General features: G+C 46.5%; 1 protein-coding gene across 9 annotated transcripts in view; it reads right to left on the bottom strand.

The window, feature by feature from the left end:
• The window catches only part of DLG5 (discs large MAGUK scaffold protein 5), a 1,559,980-nt gene that overhangs the window by 478,413 nt on the left and 1,054,783 nt on the right, over positions 1–26,784 (bottom strand). The window lies entirely within an intron of this gene.

A 26,784-nucleotide genomic window follows, 5' to 3' on the forward strand; every position in this document is an offset into this window, starting at 1 on the left:
AAACAATAACAGAAATAGGAGTTTCTTCAAATGAGAAGGAAAGCTGACCAGAACACAATGTTTTAAATTCAAAAAGCCTCCTTCCCCAAACAAGCTCATCTGGGCTATTTCGTCTCCTTCCCCCCAGAAGCTAACCATCTCTAGACCTCTGGTTCTCTCTAGGCTGGACTACTGCAACAGCCTCTTTCTAAATCTGCCTTCTACTCTCCGCCCTCTGGCACTCTTCCAGAACAGGACTGCAAGACTTGTCCTCGGCCTCAAGCCCTGGGATTAGATCTCTCCAGCCCTGAAATATCTTCATTCTCTGCCAGTGGCTGCAACGATTAAATTCAATACCCTTTGCATTGTCCACAAGGCCCTCTGTAGCCTGGGTCCAAAAACCTTCAACTCTCCCTCCGTAAATACCTTCCCACTCGAGCTCTTCGCTCGTCCAACTCCCTCAGGGTCGGTCGCTTCTCCAAGCAACGAGTTGGGAGTAGCTCTCTCTCCTCGGCTGAGACCTCCCTCTGGAACAGCCCCCTGCCACTCTGAAACTTGAGAACCCTCTCTGGTTCTGAAAGCACCTCAAGACCTTCCTCTTTGCTTCAGTCTTCCTCGCCCCTGCTGATCTGTCTGCTTCAGCACCTTGCACCTGGTTACCCTCTGATATCCGGCCCAGGTTCCTGCCCACCCAGCCACACACCCGCACTGCCTCTTGGCAACCCTTGCACTTGGGTCTGTGTCTGTATCTGTAACCCTGCAGCCCCCTTACCTTACATCTTCAGTCACCATCTTATCTTGATCATGTCATGTAACTTTTTGATCCTCATTGATCATCTGGGCCCATTTTCTATAATCTAAGAATTTCCACAATCCGCATGCTCACAGGATTTGTTATCTTGACATTGTGTGTGTCTGGACGGTCAACTTCAAAAGAGTCAACAAAAATAAAATAGACAAAAGACTGCCATTGGGTTTCTGCCCACGTGTCCCATATACATGCCCTGAGCACAGGGTATAAATCAGAATTTGCTTCACAAATCCCATCGTTACTGCCGATTCAATTGGGCACAGTTTTATCCATGACAGCATTTCCTGATCACATCAAGCAATAAAGGGGACATAGTATTTTTCTAATTTGGTTAGATGGTCCCATGGACTAAGACACCTCATAATTGTATAAAAATAACCAATTACATTTACGATTTTAGTAAATTAGAAAAAATATCCAACAATTATTTTCAAGTGTGCAATTTCATGTGAGCATTAAGATGTATTTTCAATTTTGATAATGCACATTTGGACTTTGCAAAGATATATAAATGCTTTAACCATTTCCATTTTTTACACATGCCCATATCTCAAATCTTTTATCTTGAAAACTTTTATAGTGAAACCCCTGTTTACCACCCCTAAAAACCCATCCCGACCATTTCCAAAAAATATTTAACCCTTTATCCCACCCTAAATACATTCACTATAAAGGTTTTCAAGATAAAATATTCTATGTATGGGAATTCAATATAAAGGATTCAATATAAACACTGTAAACCATTTCCATATTATGTGGTTTTATTTTCTGATTGCATTATGTGGTTTAAAATCACATTTCAAATTCCGGAAGTTGCCCTTGTTATTAAATGCCATCTTGCATCGCCGTAGGCAGATTTTCCGTTGCACAGACCCGTTGTCCCCCAAAAACCCAACAAGAGTGAGTACCAAGAAACTGCACTGGAACTTTTTAGTATTACAGTTCACTGACATATTGCTCTATTTGGCATTTGATTGAAAAAAAATGCTTAACAAGTTACTAAACAAAGTATAATTTGTTGAAAAATTGTTTTTATTGAGATTTTAATTTTGCAAGGCATCAAAAACCCTTTACAATTTCGTATTTTATTTTTTCCCATAGAGGTCTAGGAAAAAGAAGGACTGCAAAACACAGATCACACTACAAACCAGGGTTGCAGGCTGTGAAATGACACTGATTTGGGAATATCTGATGTTGCAGCAATTCATACCTTTACGCAGTATACTCATGAACAATGCCAATCTGCAGTGGCCTAAATTAGAGTTAAAATCCAGCAAAGCAACGTGAATTGTCAACCGAGGGCCTTGGGGGAACCTAAATATATTGTTTGATGGTTACCTCCGAGAGATTTCAAAGATGCTGAAATGCAAAACAAACTGATGGCGTAGCTTCTGGCAAACCATTGATTAATGAAATAAAATTTGTATTGCAACCAACCTGACCCATGAAGATGAACGTTACAGCCTTTCTTGGTCCGCTCAACCTCGCATTGGCAATGTTACAACAGACGCCATGCTAAGTTTATGTGCACTTTTGTTTAGTCGTTCTACATTCAATAAACATCTTGAGGTTCTGTGAATATTTAGGATTACAGTGCATGCCAAATAACTCCTATTGTAAATACCAGAGAAAATACCTTTTACCTGCAGTACACAAGGCATGGCGACAAGAACTTGGCTTTGGTTGGCAGGCTATGGTCATTTTGACAGCACTGAGCTTAGTGTAAAATATTGAACTTTTTCCCAGGACTGGTGCACTAAAAAAAAATTAAGCTCTGAGATATAGAATGTACTTTCTCTGTTGTGTTGGAGAAGCATTGCTTTGTATAATTGAACTTCTTGAATCCAAAGGTTTAGAAGTCAAACTGGTAACCAACGACAAACATGTGAGAATAGCCTAAGTAATGCAAGAGAGGTTCCCACAGAGCAGGCATAAATTCCACATTTGGCATGTTTTTATGCCAGTAGCTAAGAAAATCCAACGGGGAAAAAGGATTGTTAAGAACTAATCAACTGGTCACAGTTAATAAGGTAATCGAATCTGGTGGAGTTTTCAGAATTGTGATCAATCAGATGACACTGGTTTAAAAGTGGAAATCACTTCTGGAAAATACTGCAAACAAATATGCATGGGAAGCACGTTTGCATTTTACCACTTAATGGCAATTAAAGCACCATATATTCTAAAACACATGCGCCACTTGATTTTTGCCATCTTGTAGTTTGGTCGTCTTCCTGCACTGGAGTGGTTGGATTTTCCATCAATGTTGAGCCATTTCCCAGGGAAAACTCCTATCTTTTTTAGAGCAAAGTGGTGGGCTGTGTGTGTTGTCAGATGTGGGGCTGGGGCTGGCTGGACCCAGTCTACATCCATGACGGAATAGGTCTGTTGCTGGGCAGATGCAGTGGCCAAAGGCTGTCGAGATTGAACAGCCCATGCCAGTTTGAATGGTGCAGATTTTCGATATTGGTGGGCTGGGACAACTCCAACCAAGATCTTGGGTAAAAGGCAGACTTCCTGCAGTTCTTCAGATTATTGGAGGCAAGAACCCTACAAAGGGAAGTAGCCCACAGAAAACCTGGAACTCTGCATTAGAAGATTGCCAGTAGTCCTTTCTTCACTTGCCTGGCAAATATCCAGTCTCTAAGCAGATATCCTGAAGACCATTATCAATGCTTTGACCCTTAGCACTCAGAATGGTCCTGGAACCATCCTGTGGACTAGGCAGAAGTTGTCCTGGGCTAATGTCGCCATCCTGAATTAAGCCTTGGGACTCTGCAGATCCTCAACTTATGAGCAAGAAGCATTTCCTTGAAGTTGCAGCTCCCCACCACAAAGAGGGTCCTTGCAGGGCTAGTTCCTTTTTTTCTGCCATGGGGGGCACCTTCCAACATTTTCATCAAGTTGCCATTGCTGTTTGCCGCCTGCATTATGTCGTGCGAGTCCTCTGAGGTAGTCTCCTTAGCTGTGGTCCAGTTATCGGTGTGTCCTGGATGTCCAGAATCCAGAACTGATCCACCAGAGTCCAGAATCGTGATCTAGCCAGACCCAATAACCTGATGGCCGAAGCGGCCTCTGCACCCGGAACCCCTGGGCATCCACCAACAGAAAAAAGGCAAGAATCCAGATGGCCCAGCAAATTCAGTACCTCCTACAGTGGCCCCTAAGAGAATCGGTATACAGGGGGTGAGTAAACGTACCTGGTTCGACCCCTCCCCCTGTCTCCATAGGGTTGTATGGATGTAAAGTCCTGGCCCTACCTCTCCTTTGGATAGCTGTGAATGGTGGTGTTCTGGTCAGGTATCCTCCTCTGGGTTCCCCCTAAGGTTGCTCGATTGGAAGAGGGTTACCAAAGACTTCCATCTTGGTTTTACTAAACTTTGGAACATTACAAACTACTTGTTGGCTCAAGCCACACTTGTGAAAACTCCCTAAATCGACTCCTCACCACCTGAAAAGACTTGTATTGGCATTTGAGACTTGGAGAGCACTACATCCCTTATTTTCCTCCTGGACGGGAAGGACATTTTAAGGATAGAACCTTCATTCTAAGGTTTTGTATGGTGTTTGCCAACTCCTTTATTTTGATCCTATTTGTTCTAAAAGTGTTGATTACTTACCGGGTTCTATTTCTTTATTCACTTGCTTTCCTACTCTTACTGTATTCTGAAAACCGATTTAAACCACATTTTAAAAGTGATGTGTTAGTGCTCTTAGCAAAGCACACCAAGGTGAATGTTTATATAATAGTGAATGTTTTAGTGTGTAACCTACCTGTCATTTTTCACAGCTAAGTGTTTGTCTTAGACCTAAATAAGTAACTACTTTTATATATTCTGCCTGTTATAAAGGGTGCTCTGTGTGTGCTTAACTGAACCCTTCACCACTCTCGCCCCCTCCTACGTCTAGGCCTTACTTTTCAGTAACACTACGCAGACAGAGTTTGGCTAGACAGTGTTTTTGTTCCTGTTCACCAGAATGGTGTGGCCTCTCAAAATCTGTCCACAGGGCTGATTCTGAAAACCCATCTTAACTGACAGGATGGAGAACACCCTGCTAATTTTCTATGGACCCTGGGTGAAACCTGTCTGAAGGAAATGGCAGACAAGCCAGAATCAACAGTAAAGTGCTGGAACTCCTGAGAGTGGTCATGCTGAAATGTAGGAGTTGGAGTCGTACTCCCGTAGAATTTACCAGCAAGAGTGTAAGACACTGAAATATGAAAAATGCTTGATTATGGGAGTTGATAAGTGGGGTAAGAGACATGGGAGCTAAAGTTGCCCTTCTATAGTATACACAAAGGCAAGGAGACTTCATACAAACACTACACTCTCAGAGTTGAACTAATCCTCCCATTATTTTGGCAATTAATGGAACAACTCCTGAGGTTGCACGCTTGGAAATGTAGTAAAATTGCCAAAGTGTCTAAAAGACATTGTGAGATAAAAGTGGGCCCAGCGCCAAACACGGGGGATTTTTATTTTTTTAACAGGTCCAAAATATCCTAAAGAAATGGGGGAGAGAGATGGAGACAACACAAAGTGGAGTAGAGCAGTCTGAGAAACAGGCTACATTAGTATGCTTTAATACTGCTCCAAATTGCCACGGCGGTATCTGAGCACCTACTCTTGTCCATCAATGGCAGTACAGTGCCTGCAGCTACCCCCCACACATCGGGCGTATCCAGTCCCTAGTGTGCTGGAAGAAAGAAAACGAGCAAGGGGAAGATAAGAGGATTGGAAAGCCAGAAATAACTGCTACACCAGCTGGAAAAACATAGGAAAGATACCAAAACGTTTGAGACACTGCAAGAGAAAGAGGCCCGAGATTGCATTATGGGCAATGTAGAAGTACTAAAGCATGCAAAAGACCTTCCCGAAATGGTTGTCTGAACCAAGCAACAGGGTAAATGTTGCAAATTTAATTAGGCATCCCATGAAATTCACAACAAGGAGGAGACTTGTAGAGAAAGGTTCCATCCGGGACACCATAATAAAGACTCAGTGTATTTCAGGCAGATAAATATTATACACAAGTACTAAAAGCTAACAATTTAATAAAGAGGCAAGAAGTGGTTTGCTTTGCAGTGTGCATTACAAAGATCTTGATGGCTCACACTTTAGTTTTCTTCAATTTATTTAGGATTATTCACCCCACTTAAGATTCATATTCCCCAGAGGGAGCAAAAGGACATATTCCAGATGGTGGGGGAAAAGAAAAAATAACCTTTACTGGCCTTTTATAATCAAGTAGCTTTGTACAATAGCAACTAGGGCATTGCTGATGAAATAGAGGTTGCATATGGGAAGGTAGCTACTGGTACAGCCTAAAGGGAACAAGCTGATGAAAACATTGTAAAGCCAGGGAACAAAGCTTGACTACAGTAGTCTCATTTTGGGTGGCATGGTAAAGCATGACATATTTTGTAAACCTGGCTTTGCCTCTGCAATCGCAAGATCAGGCATTTGGCTGCATTTTGTGCCACATGTAGTTTGTTTTTATGGGATTGCAGCATACAACTAAGAGGATCTTCAAATGATTCAACATTGAATAAGAAAGGGTGCCTCCAACAACGCCGAGCAAGATCTATGTAAGGAGAGCATGATCGGCTTAAGCAGCTGTATCTACCAAAAATCAGCTTTTTAGCACATAATCCATTTGTGGCTTCAAGGAAATTAAAACATTTGGACTCCAAAGTATGGCAACTCAGTGCTTTATTTTAAAATATGTTTATTGGCATTTATAATTCACATTTACATTTCACATCTCAATTTGTCATCTTTACTGTAAAACAGGGTATCAACAACAAGTAACACTAACAACAACAAACCGTCTTCACCACTAGGATTGTTTATAGGGATTCTCATTGTTTCGCTTAAAGAAGCTCAGAGGCGCGTGTGCACCTAAGTCTATGGGGTGGGTATCCAGACTTCCTCATTTTGGTAGCGTATCTCGACTGATCTCAGATATCCCAAGTGTGACCCTTGCGCGTTCATGAAGGTTTATCGTCTGTTGGGTGGAATATAACCCAGATCAGTGTTTTCTAGGCCTCGTATGTAGGGCTTGCATCCAGGGACGTCATTTCACCAAAATGCCAGGGGTAGCGGAAGTGACATCACATAACCCTTGACCCCCTGGTGACATCACAGGAAGTGATGTCATTTGACCCCACCCCGAAGTGATATTGCGGGATGCGATGGAACGCGACCTTTCAAGTGTTGACAAAACAGGAAGTGCTATCACATAGCATTGTAGATTACAAAAAATATGATTATGATATCGCTATAATGTGGGGGCGTGGCCAACTGGCCATGGAATAGGACGTGTTGCGCGAGGAGCTCCTGATGATCCGACTATTTTTGCCAAAGTTACCCGTTGAAACTGTAACAAGCGCCTAGAACTTTGGGGATCAGGTGTCGGAAGCCGCACGCCAAGTGAAGTTTGCTGGAGAAGTTCATAGTCCCCGGGAATCGTGAAATATACACATTTTTGTTGGTGCGACTGTGCGGCCGCTTCGGCACCAAGATGGCGGCTAACAAAAGAGAGGCCTCCGTGGAGAAAACACTGATTCCCCGGAACTGTGGGTTATGGCTGCGGTAAATTGCCTGGAGGAATAGTACGACAGGGAGATATGTCAGAGTGTTCGAATTAACACCATGAGAGCGCCCGGCCTGGCATATGCTAATGGAGCCTCGGCAAGCTGACCGATAACATTGGATGCTTGGGCGACGAGGCCTACGGAACTTGAATGGGGAGTGTGAGGCCATAGCCCATTCGTAAGACAATTCGAAGTGCCATCTCGAATGTGAGTTAGGAGACTTGGGAGCCAGACCTTTGTCGGACAGAGGACAGTGCAATAGCTACATTAAGGCGGAGGCGTACAAGAGTGGAGGGCAGCGCCATGTCGGCGAAAGGGGTGAGAACCAAGACTAAGCAACCCACGATGGAGACTTTCACAAAAACGCAACGGACCCCCTCTACATCGGTGCAGAGCATGGTCATGACCCCTGCGGAAGATGCCCCCGAAGGGGACAAGCACCAGATCCTGGAGGCTATAACGGGCCTGAGCGCAAAATGGGACTTGGCAATGGCGGACTTGCGCACAGCTCTAGAGAATAAGATCGATGCTGTAGGTACGGAACTCACCCTGCTGCGTCAAGATGTTAGAGCACTTGCAGAGAGGACCAGCTGTCTGGAAAGCGAGGTGAAGATTAATACCGATGTTAGCACGAGCAATGCGAAGGAGATTCATGTCTTAAAACAACAGGTCACCAACCTGGAAAATCGTGTGGAAGAGGCGGAAGGAAGAGCAAGGAGGAACAACATTCGCGTGGTTGGCCTTCGGGATTGGGAAGAAGGCCAAGACCCCACAAACTATGTCGAAAACATGATCCTTCAAGGGAATCGGAGCCGGGAATCTTTCGCAGGGATTTACGATGGAGAGGGCGCACCTGCTCCCTAATGAGGATACCCCAGCCGGGGGCCCCGCCAAGACCGATCATAGCGAGGATACTGAATTACAGGGATAGAGAAAAGATCCTCGAATATTTTCGGAAGGGCGGCACGATAGAGAGAGCATCCACCAACCTCACAGCATACCCGGTATACGATATACGATACTGGTGCAAAGGCAGAGGTCTAGTTACGTCGCCGTCAAAAGAAGGCTGAGGGCGGCGGCAGTCAAATATATGCTCTTGTATCCGGCACGATTGAAAGTGCTACACAAGAACAAAGCGCTATTTTTTGATACCCCTGAGGATGTTGTCACATGGCTGGACCTGCAGGGCTGCCCGGAACAAGAAGCGGATCGTGACCGGCAGGATCATACCGAATGAAGATTTCGTAAGGAGGAAGACCCTGATGGCACAGAGAAACTGTAACTAACTGAATTTTGTACGCAATCTGAGCCAGGTGCTCGATTTGGACTGGAATATAGTGAGTGTAACTGTAACTGGTAACGGTTTGGCAACTGTATACGTAATGTTTTTTGAAAGGAGCAACAGAACGTGGACGACCTACCCCAATAGATTACTAGTTTCAGCGGCCATTAGGGCGGCTTTACGCTACTGAGCTCTGAGTAGAAGCTTGTGCTAGGCAGGGCTAGATGTGGGGGTGCCTGAGATCCAGGAATGGAGCTGGGCAACGGTTGGGGAGGGTATTGTTGGGGGAGGGGTGGGTGAGAGGAAGGTGGGGGGATGGGAAGTTGAGTGTGTGTGGTCATGGGGAGTTTAAGTTTTGTTTCGAGCCTATTTGGAAGAATCAGCATGGTGTACTTGCGGTGCATGAAGGGGCGTAATCGGCGGAGGATCGGGAGGGTGCTTATTAATGACCTATGGGGGACCTCAGGATAATAACGTGGAACGTCGGGGGCCTTAACAGCTATCTGAAAAGAAACAAAATCATGATGCATCTGAAAAGGCAGAAAATAGATATCGCACTACTACAGGAGACGTACTTGACGCGAGAGAAGTTGGACCTGGTTAAGAGAAAGTGGAGAGGGACCGTAGTGGGCTCGCCATACTCTGCATATGCCTGGGGGGTGTTAATCTGGGTGGCACCGCATGTCCCGTTCAAATCGATACAAGAGGTAGTTGAAACTGATGGAAGGATGGCTATATTGCGAGGGCTGGTGGAGAGCAGGGAGGTATGCATAGTAAACATGTATGCCCCCAACCAAAACACAGCAACATATTTCAGAGCCTTGTGTACCAATCTTAGTACGTGTATAGGGAGCGCGGTGATCTGGGGTGGGGACTTTAATTGTGTGTTGGATCCTGTGGTGGACAGATCTGATGGCAGGGCGGGTAAGCCTAGCCCAGCGGCGAAAGCCTTGCAGATGCTGTTAACTGATTTTGGCTTCACAGATGCGTGGAGGATGAAACACCCCATTGAGAGGCAATATTCGCACTATTCAGCCCCGCACCAACTGCATACTAGGCTCGATTACGTCTTTGCCACAGCAGATGTGATGTCTGAGATTACTCAAATCGAATATAAGGCCAGGGTCCTCTCGGATCATTCGCCCCTGATCCTCGGATGGCAATATTGGCCCCCGAGGGCGAAGATCCCTACATGGCGCCTCCGAGCGGAAGCGCTCAAAGATCCAGTCTTTAGAGAAGATATGAGGGAAGAGATTACTAACTTCTTTGAGGAGAATACTGGGAGTGTTGATTCTGTGGGCACATTATGGGAAGCTTTTAAGGTGGTGATGCGGGGGGCGGCCATTGCTAAGTCAAGAGGGTTACAAGGTGGGGTCTTGGCTGACCTGCAGAGGGTGGAAACTGAGCTAGAAATAGCATTGAAGAGCGGTGATGTAGACACGGAGCTGGTACTCCAACTACAGCAACAATGTGCAGGGCATTGGGAAAGACTCTGCAATCTCAATTATAAGAAATATGTTGAGAGGCAGCACGCCGGGGGAGACAAGACAGGCCGCCTTTTGGCCTGGCTATACAAAAGCGAGACCCCTAGGCCTCCGGTCAGGACTATTATTAGGGAGAATGGAGATGAGGTGGCCACACAAGAGGGGGTTAACAAAGAATTTGTGGAATATTACAAAGTGCTGTACGGAGACGATGAGATGGGTGACCAGCGCAAGATAATCGAAACGTTAGAAGACATAGGGCTGCCCAAGATAAGTGAAGAAGAGAGAGAGGATTTAGATGAGCCAATCACGTTGGAGGAGTTAGAAGAGGTTGTGAAGCAGCTGCCTACCTGTAAGACCCCAGGAGCAGATGGGTTCCCCAGCGAATTTTATAAAGTATACAGAGAGGAAATCCTCCCCCCAATGTTAGACATGCTTAATGAAGCGTTTGAGATAGGACGGTTGCCTGAGTCACTCAGAGAGGCGATCATAATACCGCTGCCCAAGCCCAATAAACCGGAGCACAGATGTGGCTCCTACAGGCCCCTGTCGATGCTGAATCAGGACAGCAAGATTCTCACGGCTGTCCTAGCAAATCGATTGCAGAAAGTGATTGGTAGACTCATACATCCTGACCAAACGGGTTATGTCCCGAGCAGAAACATAACACACAATCATAGGCGGCTTCACCAGGTGGTCGAATGGGGTAGTAAGAACGAGGGTGAGATGGCGATAGTGTCTCTAGATGCAGTTAAAGCTTTTGACTCGGTCAAGTGGTCATGGCTATTGGCTGCTTTGGAAGGGTATGGAATGGGGCCAGGCTATATCAGGTGGGCCAAGATGTTGTATAGCGAGCCGCTTGCCAGGGTCCGAACTGGAGCGGTGATATCCGAGAGATGGCAATTTAGCAGAGGCACCAGACAAGGGTGCCCCTGGTCCCCGATGCTTTATATCTTGGCCCTGGAGCCTCTGGCAATATGCCTTAGGGCACAGTATGATGCGATTGGCATTGAGGTAGCAGGGGAACGACACTTGATATCCTTGTACGCGGATGATCTGTTACTGTACTTGCAATACCCAGAAGAAAATCTCTTATACATACTTGAAGTGATGGAAAGGTACGCAGAGTTGTCGGGCATCTCGGTGAACCCCCAAAAGTCTGTCATATTCCCGCTAGGTAGCTATAAGGGGATCCCTGTAGAAGGACTACCGGTGCTACAGGTACCATGGGCAACTAGCTCTTTTCGCTATTTGGGCGTAGATGTATATTACACGGTGCAAGAAGAACACAAACACAATACGGAACTAGCCATCGAGAAAATTAGAAACAGCATGCAGTTCTGGGCAAGATTGCCCTTGGCGATGATGGGGCGGGGGGGGCCATGCTTAAGATGGTAGTTCTGCCCAGGCTCCTGCACTATTTCAGTAATATCCCATACATAATACCCAAGAAGTTTTTCAGCAAATTGAATAGCATGTGTAGGGACTTCCTGTGGCACGGTACCCGAAATAGAGTGGCGTTTTGGAAACTGCAGAACTTTTATGAAAAAGGAGGTATCAGACTGCCTCGTTTTGAGGTTTATTACTTGGCGGGACAGTTACAGTATGTGGCCAAGTGGCTTTCTGATGAAGTGACCCGTGAGCATAGGGTGCTTGGACAGGACTGCGCCCCCGTTTTATCTGAAAGAAATGATTTGGCTGTCCGAAACTGAAATGAGGGGGCGTCCTGCGATGTTGAGGCTTGGATGGAAAATTTGGCGTAGGGCTTGTCGTTTGATGGAAGTCCCGTGCCCGTGCCTCCTGCAGATACCGCTGGTTGTTCTGACAGGAGGGGATGATCAGTTGAGGGCGATTGTTAGGACCTACTGGGAATCAGTGGGGCTGGCAAAGCTAGGCAATGTTTGGCAAGAGGGATCCATTAAGGAGTTTATAGAACTCAACGAAGAAGCGGGGCTACACACGGGCCAATATGTCACGTACATTAGATTGGTACGGATGATTAAGAATACCTGGCCAGAGACAGTTTTGATAGAAGAATCAGATGCAGTTTTGGAAACAATATATGATATGTCCGAAGGGGGTCATGAGATCTCGAGACTGTATGAGATGGTGATGGCTAAGGCGGGGAAAGATTTAACACATCTGAGGCTGGACTGGGAGGTGGAAGTGGGGTCCCCGATGGAGGACGGGGTATGGGAGCGTGCCCTGGGTTACCACAAAAAAGTGTCTAGAAATGCCAGATTAAAACAACTACAGCTGTATGTAACGCATAGCGCATACATGACCCCCTTGAGGATATCCAAGTTCCGAAACGCTGGAATACAAGTGTGTCCTAAATGTAACCTAGAAAACGCTGACATGACACATATGTTTTGGTCGTGCCCGATTATCAGGTGCTACTGGGGAGAAGTGGCACAGAAACTGGCTGATAAAGGGGTTACTCTTGTCACAGACACAGCCTTGGCCTGCTTACTGGGCGGGTTCCCTAGGCCAGGGAAGCTCAAGCATATTGAGAAACTGAGAAATCTGGCGTATGTGCTTGCGAAACGCAGGATCGCCATGGGGTGGAAGAAATGCCACAAACCTAAGCTGGATGTATGGTGGAAAGACTTGCAGAAATGGGTGGAGGCTGAAACGGTGGCATGGCAAGAAGCGAGTAGCCGGGCTGATGATGGGGAGGCGGGTACCCTGTTGGCTTGGAAAACGCTAATAACAGAATTGTTTGGAGTAATACCAGATCCAACAGACTCCGAAGAGAACGAAATCCGGCCGCATTTGGCAAACATTGAAAGGGATTGACAAATAGGCTCACGGTGGAAGGGAGGGATAATGGGAGCAGTGCTTACGATAACTTGATATGTAACTGAACTATTATGATTATGCTGCTTGTTTGTTTTTTGTTGTTTTGTTTGCATAAAATCAATAAAAGAAATTTTTAAAAAAATGATAGCTATAATGTGATGTACATTTCATACAAGAATGGATCGCCATATGTATCGTTAAGATCAGTGTATATAGGCCCATATTACCAAATTACTGTGAATGCAAGCAGACATCCATGACCAAATGATAATAATGTGTTATTATATAGCACTTCCGCTTAAGTGCTTTTTATAGAAATAATATACACCCAATATCACCCAACCTGTGTTGGTACTCATTTATCGACCTCAGAAGGATGAAAGGCTGAGTTGAGGCGTTTAACAACAGACTAAATCAGTGACTCACCCCCTGAAGTGTGCCTGAAATAAACCTTTAATGAGTCTAGCAATTATTGTATAGAATTCCAGAAAGACACATTATTTGGTATTCCTAATCTTTCTTATGTAGGGTCAGTGCTGAAAGTGTTAGACTTGTGTCACTCATTTACTTCTTTTTTTAAGGGGCTTTAACAAGAAAGCCAGCCACTCCAGAACTAAAGAGCCACATGGTGCTGGCCACAGCCCATAAGCTTACATAAAACAAACAAAAAAAAAAAAAAAAAAAAAAAAAAAATTAAGAGGTCGCATGGGTGACCACAGAGGTTGCAGTTGCGACCTCTGGCGACCCCTAAATGACGTCCATGCTTGCATCGCCTCCTGCCTTGGACACCCCATCACCCCACACTCTGGATTCTGCCCCTGCCCAAAGCTCCAGTTCACTGTGCCATCTGGCATATTTCGGGCCCCCACTGTCTTCCATGCTATTGCAATGGACCTTTTGGCCAGTATACATACCATGTCCATAAATTTGACCACATGTCTGAATTTGCTTACTCTTGGACAGGCACCCAGCAGGCATTCTTCCGGTGTCCAATCATACCTTACTATCCCAGCCTTTCTGCAAGCCTGTTCTATCCTAGCCCAGAAGTGCTGTATCTTCAAGCATCCCCAGAACATGTGCATCATTCCCACTTCATCTGACCCGCACCAAAGACATCATGGCCGTGCTTTGCTGCTGAATTTGGCTATTCTGCTTGGTGTCATGTAGGTCCGGTACAAAACATTTCATTGGATCAACCAGAATTGGGCGTTTCTGGACACTTCCTGGGGGTACATCAGGATTCTCTCCCATTGCCTCTCCGTTATGTTGATTCCCAGATCTGTTTCACACCACTGCGTCAACGTTTCGCTTTTGGGGTTGGGTCTGTCCGCCAGCTGACTGTAGAGTCTGGACACTGGCTTCCAGCCCTCGCCCAGATTGTGGAGCAACGTCAGTACCGGCTCTGCCTCCGGCTCCGCTGGCCAGCTTTTCCATTTCCTCTTTGCTATCCCTCTAGTCCTGTGATACCATAGAAACTGGACGCTGGTTAGTCCCTCTTTCTCTCATAGATTCAAACTCCCTGAAAACACCCTCCTCGTATGTGTCTCCTCAGGTGTAAATGCCACACTTTTCCCATTGCCTTACATTCCCCAGTTCCGACCTGACTTCACAAACTTCAGCTGCAATCGGGGTCTCTGGTGAGCAGGGGTGTTCGCGTTACAGCAGTTTCAGGGCCCTGCACCGGGCCCTGCACCAAACCCTTCTACCCGGCGCTACAATCATTGGGACATTACCCAAGCACCCCAGCGGGCCCACAGTATTTCCTTTAGGCGTGCTGGCGCCACTAGCTGCTTTATCAGCCTTGTTTGGGAGGTGGTCTCATCCGCAAGCTACTTGGCCACAAAGCTGAGTTGAGCTGCCAGGTAATATTTCTCAAGGTCTGGTAATTGGACCCCGCCCTCCTTGTACGGCAGCGCAAGTATGGTCAGAGACAGTTTGTGTCTGGTGGGACCCCAGAGAAACTCCCTTAGCAACTTTTCTAGTAGATGAAAGAAAGGCCAGAATATAGTAGTGTACATTGTAGAAGAAATATAGAAACCTCAGTAGGATTATCATTTTAACAATGGCGACCCTGCCCATCACAGATAGCGGTAGTTTGGACCAGAACTTCATGGATTTCCTGAGACCCTTCACTGCAGTTTCAGTGTTGCCCCCATGCATCAATTTGGGTGTGTGCCTGACATTCACTCCTAGGTATCTGAACGATGCCAACTGCCAGTAGAGCCCAACTCTTGGGAGATCCTCCTCTGCTTTCCCTATCAGTCCCGGCAGCGGGAATATGCAAGACTTCCCTATGCTAAAGCAGATACTGGATACTTGTGCAAAGTTCTCCAGCACTTCTAAAATTACTAGTCCATTAAGATGCAGGTCCCTTAAGTACAGCAGTACATCGTCCGCGTATAAGGATACCACATGATACACTCCACCCACTCGGATTCCTGCGTCAAAGAATTGCTTCCTAAGGTATATCGCTACTGGCTCTAGTCCCAGAATGTAAAGCATTGGCGACAGTGGGAAGCCTGCCTGGTGCCCCTTTGAATGTCCCAGGTTGCTGACACTACAGTTTTTACTCTAGCCACTGTTGCTTCATAGAGTATTTTAATTGACCCAATGAAGTGCTTGCCAAACCCAAATTCTCTCAAAGTAGCGATTAACCATTCCCAGTATATCGAATCAAACGCCTTTATAGCGTCTAATGAGACTATTGCATATGGTTGCTGCGAGCTTGCCGTGTGCGCCATGATGTGTTGCAGCCGTCGCAGGTTTATTGCTGTGCTTCGGCCTGGTACAAAACCATTTCGGTCCCTGTGTACTATGGTTCCTATGACCCTTGACAGCCTCTTGGCCAGTATCGTTGTCAATATTTTGACATTATAATTGAGCATTGATAATGGTCTATATGAGTCGCACTCATCTGTGGGTTTTCCTAGTTTATGTATCAGGACCACCAGTGTCTCTCTCGTGCTCCCAGGCAACACCTTTTTTTCATACGCCTCTTTAAATACCTCATGCAGGACCGCGGTTAATTCTGAGCTGTATGCCTTATAAAACTGGAGCTAACCCATCACTCCCAGGAGTCTTGCTAGTGGTTAGTGATTTGATTGCTTCGCTTATATCCTCGGCCGATAACTTCCCCTTCTAATGTTTCGCGTTGTGCGCTAATGTGGGTAAGCCCATTTCTTCTAATGTGTCTAGTATGACATCCTGGGGTACTAGCATGTCGTGGCAGTACAATTGGGAATAAACATTTTTGAAAGTCTCATTGATTGACGATTTCGACGTATGCACCAAGCCTGTTTCATCTTTAATTTCTGTGGTCCGGTGTCTCGGGCTTTCCATTTTGCACAGCCACAACAGTATCCTGCTTGGCTTGTCTCCTTCCGAATGTGTCCTAGTGGTTTTTGCTATGTAGTCTAACTTCGAGAGTCTAGCCCAGGAACTGTGGCAACTGTCCTTGGCAGCCGCAAGTTCCAACTTCAGTCTCCAGCCTCCATCCGTCTAATCTGCTCTTCTCCTGCCTCTAGGTCATTCCTCAGTGTCCTTCTAATGCCCCTTGCACTGGCAATGACTTCCCCTCTCACCACCACTTTCAGTGCCTCCCAGATTGTACTCCAGCCCTCTACAGTCCCCATATTGTTACTTATATACTCCACTAGTTTGCCCCCAGAGTCCCTCTTTAAAGGCACCGTCCGTCAGTGCATCCACTGGCATGCCCCTCAGTGGTATGGGTGGCCTATGGCCCAGCATCTTCCAGTCCATGAGGAACGGTGAATGATCTGATAGCGATCTGCCTACATAGTGCACTGATTTCACTTCGGGCAGATGGGTTCTATCTATTAATAGGTAGTCTATTCTAGTAAACAGCCCATGCGGTAATGGAAAATAGGAAAATTCCTTGCACAATGGGTGTAACTCCCTCCATACCTCTGCCAGATCTAGGTTCACTATCACTTCTTTCAATGGTGACAGGGCTGTCCCCACCCCCCTCAGCGGTGGGCTAGATCTGTCCAGGTCAAGGTCACGAACACAGTTAAAATCGCCCCCCCACCCCTCCAAGATAAAAAAGCAGTCGGGAAAAGGGGCTAATTTAGTGCAGAGCCTGTTCAGGTACGCTGGGGTCCCACAGTTAGGAAGGTAGAAGTTAATTATGCAGATTTCTAATTGCTCAATGCTTCCCCTGAGTATAAGGTATCTCCCCTCCACATCTGCCTCCTTTGTTAGTAGGTGGAAGCATACGGTTTCACTAATCCACGTGTACGCACCCCGTGCATACTTAGAGTATCTTGCTCCATATCCCTGTTCCCCCAGTGCCCTTCCACTTTCTGGTTGATGTCAGAAGTGAGGTGGGTCTCTTGCAGCAGTTTAACTGAGACTTTCTTCCTATTTAGGAAGGATTTGATCTGGTCCCTACGCAAGTAGGTGCCCATCCCTCTGACATTCCATGTCAGCACTTTTATATCAGCTGCCATTGTTGTGTGGTCCCATCCAACTCCGTGCCCCATGCTCGCACAATTTCCACCAAGTCTTCGCCCTTGTTCCACCCCCATCTTCGCCTCCTGTTTTCTTCCAGTCAAGTGCCCGATTCCCCATTATATCAATTTCTGTGAAGAACTTGGAACATTTCAAACAACAACAAACCAATATTAACCAACTGCACCCAGCAGTTGCTCTGTTCAGGCAATGCTCAGGTGCCCCGGCCCCATCTTGGCCCATCTGGGTCTTCGTGCGCGGGTTGTGATGAGTTAGCAACAGGCCGAATCCAGCCCTTTTGCAGGGATGCACCTGTGCGCCCAGGCCAAGTGGCCCAACAGTTGCTGCATCCTTCATAAGATCTGTGTCTTGGCTGTGATGGATTTAAGTGACTGCAGGGGCGCGCCACTTCGATCGGTTCCACCAGGTGCCATAGTCGTCAGGCGCTCCCCCCCCTTGACTTAGACTAGGTTGTAGCTTCCTCCCCCCTCAGCCATGTTGTTGTGTTCTAGCCACATGGTAGCGGCCACCGGAGTCTCTAGGAAAACAGCTTGGCCCTTGTATATATCACTTTAAGCCTGGACGGGTACATCAGCATGTACATGAGGTTTAGCTGCCGTAGCCTGGCTTTGATCGGGACGAAGTAGTTCCTTGCTCCTTGCTCTTTGTACTGCTGGGGTGTAGTCTGGGTATATTGCGATTTTGGCGTTCTCTTATTTCACCTTCTCTCGAGTACCGCAGTATGATTTCTCGATCATGGAAGTTCAGGATCCTTGCTATCATAGGGCGGGGGTGTGATCCAGGTGGTGGCCTTTTTTGTAAGTTTCTGTGGTCCCTTTCCACCACAAATCCTTGTGAAATTCGGCCAGCGCCCATCTCTTGTTGCAACAGGGTTTCCACGAAACACATGGGGTTGGGGCCCTCTATCCCTTCAGGGATTCCTAGTAGGTGCACATTGTTGCATCTGGACCGCCCTGCAGCATCCTCTGCCCTCTCTTCTAGGACTATGTTCCTCCTCTCCAGTTCCTGCACTTTTATTTGGAGGTCCTTCAGTATTCCTACTGTTTCCTGGTGCCCAGCCTCTGTGACCGTTACACGCTCTGTTAGGTTGCGCATGTCCTGTCTCATTAGCTGCATGTCTGTTTTGACCTCTTCTATTTTGGTGTCTATAAAGGAACGTAGCCCGGTTATTGCTTCCAGCACCTGCTTGTCTTTGTTGTTTTCATCTGGAGAAGCCGGATCTGGACGAGCCGCATTGGTGTTCTGTGTCGGTTATCGTGGTTTGGCTGCTGCAAAAGGATTCCATGATTGTGGATTTATTCTTCCTTTTAGGTGAAGACATAACCTCCAGTGGTAACTCAGAGTGAGAACTGTCTGCAGGTTGGTGTTGTGTCCTACCAGACCCTGTTTAGGTGCGTGGTCGCTTCTGGGACCCGTGGCCGGGCCCTGGTCTCCACCCATAGCTTCCGTTTATGTTTCTAGCTATCGAGCGTATGTGCTTCTGGGCAGGTGGGATTGCGTAGTTGATTTCTCCCCGGTCGCCTGCCTCAGGGTTCACAGTGCTCCCCTCTGTGTCTCTGTGCAGGGTAGTGTTCCCAGCAGTCCACTGGCTCCCCCATTATCTTTGGGGTCTCCCGGTACCAGTAGCGCCTTTTTCTGTTTTTAGCCTCTTGGGCGCTCCACTATGTATGGTGGGCGTGGGCCAATGTCCCTCTACAGGGTGCACAGCTGTCTGTTTAGTGCAGTCACCAGAGGGCCCCTAGTTTGCTTAAGGCACGTTGGTTGGTGGCCTTCCCTTGATCCCAGTTCTTCTCTTGTCTGTTTTCATGGCCCAGTGCACCTGCTCTGGCCCTGTTGTGTGGGCGGAGGCAGCAGCACGACCTCCCTTTCAGCTGCTAGCCACTAATGGTAGCAGGTTCCCCGTTGCCTGCTTCCCTGGTGCACCAGCCGTGAGCCCCAGGTCTTTATCGCTCTGCGCAGCGTGTCCGTGCCCCGCACTTTCTGCTATTTGTAATGGGAGGAGTACTTACAGTTCGTCACCTTCCGCGCTGAGAGCTGCTGTTTGTATTATCTCAAGGTGTAGTTATGCAGACTTGTGTTTCGGTGGCCGCCGCCTTTCAATGCTGTCTCCTTTGTTGTCTCTGGACTTCGTGACAGTCTTGTCTTTGGCTTCCCCCCTTTGGCAGCCTCGGTTCATTGTGGTGTTCTGGACCCTGCCGTGTATATGTGTTCAGCGGGTTCTTGCACTGCACAACGCGCCCTCTTTACCCAATGCTCCGATTCACACCAGTAGTTTCGTTCCTTTGGCTGTTCATGTACTCCTTCCTTGCACCAGTTGTGTTTTACTTTAGGTGCCAATCTTAGCAGTCGCTCGTTGCTCTTCCCCGCTGCTGGTCATATCCTGGCCGCCAGTCGGGTGGTGCGAGAACCAGGCAGCTTCCAGCCTCTGCCTTACTTTCCCCTTTTATTTATTTTATTGTTTTTCCCTTTTCCTTGCTTTCCGAAGTCACCGTAACGCTCTCAGTAGGCCTTCCTCCGTGGTCCCCCGTAAGCATGCACTCGGGTGATACCATCATCCCCCTTCCTTATTCCACCGCGAGGTCTGTCGCAGCTTCTCAGGTGCTCTGTGGTTCTGCTCCCCACCAGCATAGCTCCTCCGGTTCACCACTATTAGCTCCCTTGCTTGATGCGGGTCCAGCGTTACCAGGTACGCTTGTCAGCAGGCCGGCGCATCAACCTCCAGCCAGGGCATCAGCAATGGTCGTCCGCAGTGCGCCTCAATGATCATGCTGTCTGGCACCTTCAGGCTCTGCTGTTGTAGACAGGTGTTCTGGTTTCGAGAGGGTTGCGGGCCAGGGAAAGTGTGAATCCCCCGTTTCACAACGCCCGCAGCAAGGATCAGCGTGGGACGCGGGTCCTCCTCCCCCTCACTGCCGAACCGCGGCACACTCCGCCATCTTGCTGACCACGGGGCGCTTGTTCGGCAGCCTCGGGCTCCAGTGTGCAGGCTCCCATTTTCTTTGCTTTTTCTCTGGTTGGCGGCAGAACCGCTTCCTCTATGTCTGGGTGTCAGTGTCCGTACTCGTTGCATCCATTGCCTTTAAGATGAAGGATCGTGTCAAGGATCGGGACGGGAGCTCTGCCCAGGCACACCTCTACTCCATGAGCCCAGGCCACGCCTCCCGGCAACTCAGTGCTTAAGAAGGGGTTACCAAAAACATGGGTGATATTGTGAAAAGTCCCCCATGTGTGAACATGATCCTCTCAGTCTGGCTGACATTTAGTTGAAGCCAATTTAAATACATCTAAAGCTCAAATTTCCAATACACAAACTGATTAAGGATAGGGTAGAATATAGGGAGAGAAAAAGACCAGTTTGACCTAGTGGCCTCGGCCACAGAGGAAGCCTTAAACATCTGAAATGGTTTAACTTGAAAGATGTATTCAATTTAAATTAACATTTAAAATGTTATGACAATTGTGTTTACATTTTTTTTTTTTTAAAGCAAGCACTATAACAAGATACCAGTTTAACTGATCATAGTCAATGAGGATTTGGCTACAAACTCCAGATCTTCTTGGAATTATATTGGTTAAACTTTCTTCTAGCTAGTATCAGGGGTCATCCCCAATTCTGGCGTCACCAAAGGTGGGCCTTTTTCTTATGGCCAGACAAAAGAGGTTCTCGTTTATTATGCTTGCATTAAATTAAAAATCATTTACAAATGCCACACATGGTGAATACAAGTGAACATTTGTATATTAAATTGCATAGCTCTTGCGAGTAAATATATCGAAAGTAGTATGAAGAGGACATTTCTACTATCTATTCCTTGTTGCAACTTTTCTTGAGCACAGCGAGGAGGAAGGGTGCACTCCACACTGTTCCATATACCATTGGACTAGGTTTACATTCGGGGAAAAGAACATTCTTTAAATATTTCTGATAAGAAAATGCAACCAGACTTACAGCCCTGACTCATAGGAATACTGTTCTCTCTCTTCTGTATCTCTGGAGATGTGTTTGTACCCACATAATAACATGCAGGTGACAGCGGAGGACACAACGTCAAGGTTCTTAACATGGGTGCTTATTCTTAACCTTGTCAGAAGAGATCACAAGTGTGTTTAAAAGGTTTGCCATGTATGCATATAGATTCTTACTGCACCAGTATGTGGGCTAAACTGGTGGAAAGTAAAGCATGGTTACAGTTCTGGTAACCAATGCATTATGTATGAGGCAATCCCAAAAAATATGCACTGGGGAGGGAAGAGAGGTTTTCAGCATACCTGTCCGTTAATACTAAGTGCTCACAAATTAAACCTTCACCAGCAGCATTATGTGTTTGTCCAATTGTGATCTGGCACTGGATTGGGACACATCAATTTGGTGCTAGAAGAACATTTAGTGGGTGGGGCAGGAAAGTTAATAAACCATGCGGTAATGCAAACATAGTTACATACTTCACACTCTCCTCCAATGAAAGTATGTTCGTTTAAAATGTATTTGTTATTTGTAAACATTAACTTATGTATGGACTACCACAGGGGAATGGGCCAAAGGCTTGAGAGAGGATGGCCAAGATCTTGGTAGCAGAGCCAGTAAAGAAATACCACAGTTTGAGGGATAGAGTTAAAGCAGGGCATTGATCTTAATGGAAGAGTTAGACATTACGTCCTCAGAGTAGATAACTTTGTTTTCCTTTTTCTCTTCCAAGCTACTGAACAGCTGGCATGTCATGACTGCCTAGTACTTCTATTGACAAGATACATTGATTGAAGCGCTCAATGTTTTGTTTTTACAATTAGATACAAAATACATTGAGTGTGTAGAGAATTTTCTATAGGGGCAATATTTACTGAACAGAAGACTTTTTTGTTGCTCTGTTGCTATGACAACAAACAGCTGGAATCCTCAAATAAACAGCTCAAAGAAGTGAAGACCTTTTCCCTGACAGGGACACAACTACCATAGACCAGGTATCTATTTGGTGTTTGGAAATATATGGTTAAAGATTACTTCCTGTACTAGCTTACAGAATGCATATCCTTCCTTCATCTAGTTAGAAAATAACCAATTTTAGTTGAATATTTGCACAACCCCGTTGCTGACTCTGGGGCTGCTTGTATCCCAGATACGTAGACTAGAAACCTCAAGCAAGTAAACTAGTGGTTACATGTCTAATGGGTGTTTTTTAATCAGAAGGCTGAGTTTTACCACACTGTCTCTTGACCATGTTCACTGCTGTACCGCGGACGAGGAGATGGAAGGTGTTAATCATAAAACCAAGGACAACTGCAAACCAGATTTTCTCTTGGTGCAATTGAGGGCCACCAGAATCATTGTGATCCCAAACTGCTATACCTCTCCAGAATTGCTGGAATGTGCAGGAGTGGAGGAAAGGCTTTCACGCAATCGAAATTCCATTTCATCACATGGACCTTCTCGAGGTATAGATTGGTAAAACAGGCACACTTCTGTCACTGGAAGCAAACCAATCGACCAGGGGAAACTGCCACATGTAGGAGATCTGCACAGTCTCAAGGAATAGCTACTATATGTAGGAGACCCCCCCCCCACCTTCCGATAGCATCTACAAAACATTCTGCTTCCCACCCAACTTGTAGCATAAGTACACCACCCTTATAAGGAATTAAGAAATAACAGGAATGCCATCCACGTTCCATCTCCGACAGCAGAAAAAGCTTCAATGTTTCGTTGAGCAGTAGTTGAAAATGTACTCTAGTAAAAGATGGTCTTGATGGAGGAATAAGGATGACGCTGGGTGGTTTGGTAGTGGAGGCCCTCTGCTGGAATGGGAGGCAGTAGCCACTTGCAAGACCAAAAAGCCTGATCCTCTCCTAGCCCACAAAAAAAAAACACTTCCTCCCACATATGAAGGCTTTGGTAGAGAGTAAACATTAAAGGAGTTTTGCAGTTGGGATGGGGGGTGGTGGGGCATGGAGGTGGTCATCCAAAGAACGGAAATAGACCCTTTTTACAGCTGCTAATCCAGAGATAATGTTGCTCTAGCACTCTGTTGGCCTGCAGAAGAGTAGGAGCCAAAATAACGGTTGTCTGAAGCAAACAAAGAAAATGGAACAGACTAACACAAGGGTTTAGATATGGTCTTTACTTTCTCCTGCAACTCACCAGCTTCGTTGTCAAAAAAATGTAGTTCATCCAATGGCATGTCCAAAAGCTAAACTAAATATCTTGGACAGAACTGGAGGTCAGCCTGCAAGAGGGTTGCCTCACTAATGCCTGCATGACCAAAAATCTAGAGCATCTACTGATGTCAAACCAGTTTTAGGGATTTTGTTGGCATTCTCCTTGCCATCCACTACCATCTGCTGAAATGGCTGCTGCATACCTACGGGCAAATGTCAACCAGACTCCTTGCCACATCCCACAGTGTGTGATTATATGTAACATTGTACAAGTTGCGTCGATAGACCATAGGGATACATTGTGAAGCAAAAACCTTGCGCCACAAACCATCTTACTACATGAACACTTTTTCCAATCAGTACGGATGACAAGCCCAAAGATTCTACAATTATGGCCACCACACCACAGTAGGCGGAAAACTCGTCAATTAAGGATGAAGGGGTGGCACCAAAACCCAACTCCAATAAGGCATCAAGCACACTGAAAATACCCATTCTTTCCATTAAGCCAGGATCAAGAAAGCGAACAAGCTCAAACTCTTCAGGCAAGAAAGTGCCCACAGCCCCTTTGCTCATCTGTAGCCCGAATGGGACCAATCATGCTGATCAAATATTGAATCAAATTTGGTGCAAGCGGTTAGTCTACTGACGGATAAGCTTTGGAGCCCCCAGCCCCACAAGCTCTGGAATATGAAACCGATGGAGTGCGGATGAAGGTCTTTACGATGCAAGACCCGAAGGAGCGGACCTCTGTTCCGAGCCTGTAATGGATGCTGTGGTGACTCATCCCAAACCTTCATCACACAACAAGCAGCAGTGACCAGGTCTAAAGGACCCGAGCTGGGGTCAGAGGAACAGGTGCTTGCTTAAAAACATCCATCATGGTCAGCGTCAAGGCTTCCCATTCTGCCAGAGTGGAGGACAAAGTAGAAGAAGATAGTCTGTCACTAATCGCCACTAAAATAGGAGTTGAGTCCAGATTGGAGGACTAGAAAAAATGCATGGATTACTATTTTCTATGGAAGCTGTGAGACATGCATGGTATCAAGAGATGAGACGGGCAAACTTAACTGTTTCAAAACCTTTATTAAGGTATCAAAATGGATGTAATGCCTAACATGCCCTAAAACTACGGTGAGGATTGTCCTACCTAAAGCAACTAGGGAACGTCGGTGTGTAAAAGTCCAAAACCAAAAGTCGGTCTGTGTCACAACCTTGGATTGCCCGCACATTCAACACCTTAATGTAGTGTAGGAATATTCTAACTCAAAGTAGTGTTTTAAAGAAATTCTGGAGCAATCTCTAGTTCCCTTTTCCATGTTCAGGATACAGTTCAAAGGGACAATGTTCTCAAGAGGCTTGGGCTCCCCTTCCCCAAGCTTCAAGTTCTGATGCACAATAAACAAAGTACCAAAGCAGCCGAGGGCTCTTCCCCAGGTTAGGTTCCCAGGGAGTTCAGGGCTCTTCCCAAATGTCAAAGGGCTCAGGAGGTCCCCTTCCCCAAGTTTTAGCCTTCTTCTAGATGGGCAGGGACTTCCCTGGTCTGGGCGCAGTTTATGAGTCACACGGTCCATCCATGACCGGTCAAACAACCATTAGTCCTTGGCCCACTTCTAGTCATCTTGGCAATTCTTTTAAGTGCAAAGGTTCACAATAACTCATAAGATAGAAGTCTCTCTCTGTTGCTTTAATGTAGGTTTGCTGGTTTAACATGAATCTGCTAATTCTGTGTTTTGCTCCCACTTTGCTGGCTCCCCTCGGCGTCATGTTTACACTGCCAGTGGCTTAATAGTTTATTTCAATTGGAGGCTTTTGAAGATGTGGCGACTGCCCACGGGCACTCCTGATACAATGTAGTGTTTTCGCTTTTCCAATCACATTCATGTGAAGGCTTTTGGAGACGTGCAGACCATACACAAACGCTCTTGATGCATTGTAATGTCTTCAATTTGCTTATGCGCACCAGGTTTCAGGACAATTTATGAAACTCACTGGTTGCCACGTTGTTGTTTGTAGTTAGCTGCTTTCTGGGGCATGAGGCCAGGGTGTTATCTCCTGCCCCTCAGACACCCCCCCTCAAGGACGCCTCCATTCAGCCGGCACTAGCACTTCTTGGCAATGTAAAAGAGTCCACCCAACTTCACGGCTCCCCTCTCCATCTCATACTCAGGCTTCCTGGAGAGACAGCTCCCTCGCCGCACATCGACACTTCACCACACAGGGTCTATCACTAGCATCTCGGCATCCTGTTCTCCTCTGGTTTTCCACGAGCTGTGATGGACTTCCTGCTGCTGCACTCACGTCTGCTTCAGTTCTTCTCTTCCAACTTGGGGCTCTCCTTTTATACACCTGTGCCTCTTCAAATGGTTTCAGGTGTGCACAGCTTTCCCTGCTTGCCTGACCATAATTAGGCCAATTATTGGGACGTCCGTAACCTTCAGAACTGTAACTCTCATGCTCCCTCTTTTTCGTCCCAGTACTATAATGGCACTCTTCATAGGTAACCTGCATTACTCTTGGGATGATCATCTTCACAGTACTGGCCTTCACTTTAAGGGGAGAAGTAGTATAATAATGACACTATCTTACAAAAGATGAAGGAGGGTAAATTATATAATTGTCAGAAAAGGGGGGATACCATGTCTTGCCCTCTGGCACACACTACTCAATTCCCAAGGATCATACGCCCAGGTGAGATTCACTCGCTAGTCCACCCCCAGGGTCGGGATCCAAGAGGGATGGCCCTTCCCTGGCCACCTGAACAGTAGATCCCTGGGGAGTAGATGTGAGAGTACCTTCAAGTTTCTCACAGAACACAGTCTTTTCTTGACCTCCTCGCCAGATTGAAGTACCACCCTCAGCGGGGCCTATGGTTAGAAGTACACCACATGTTGTGTGGGGGGGGGGGTGTTGGGAAAGTGCCCAAAAAATTAGATTTATGAAGGGATGACAACACTGTGGCCATGCATTTCCAACCCCCATAGGTGCACTGAACTGACATGATGGTCTTTGAGGTTGTGGGCCAGTTCCGGTTGAAACCTTAAATCTTCTGGATGACAACGATCAACTATTTGGATTCAGAACACCTTTTTTTTCCAAACAACTGTAGTTGCTGAACAAGGGAACCAAGTGTATACCATTCCAGCAGCTCATTTAAGAACATAGATAGTCACTTCCTGCATTATCG

The sequence above is a fragment of the Ambystoma mexicanum genome, chromosome 8, assembly GCF_040938575.1.
Source record: "Ambystoma mexicanum isolate Mex_15411 chromosome 8, UKY_AmexF1_1, whole genome shotgun sequence".
Taxonomy (NCBI): domain Eukaryota; kingdom Metazoa; phylum Chordata; class Amphibia; order Caudata; family Ambystomatidae; genus Ambystoma; species Ambystoma mexicanum.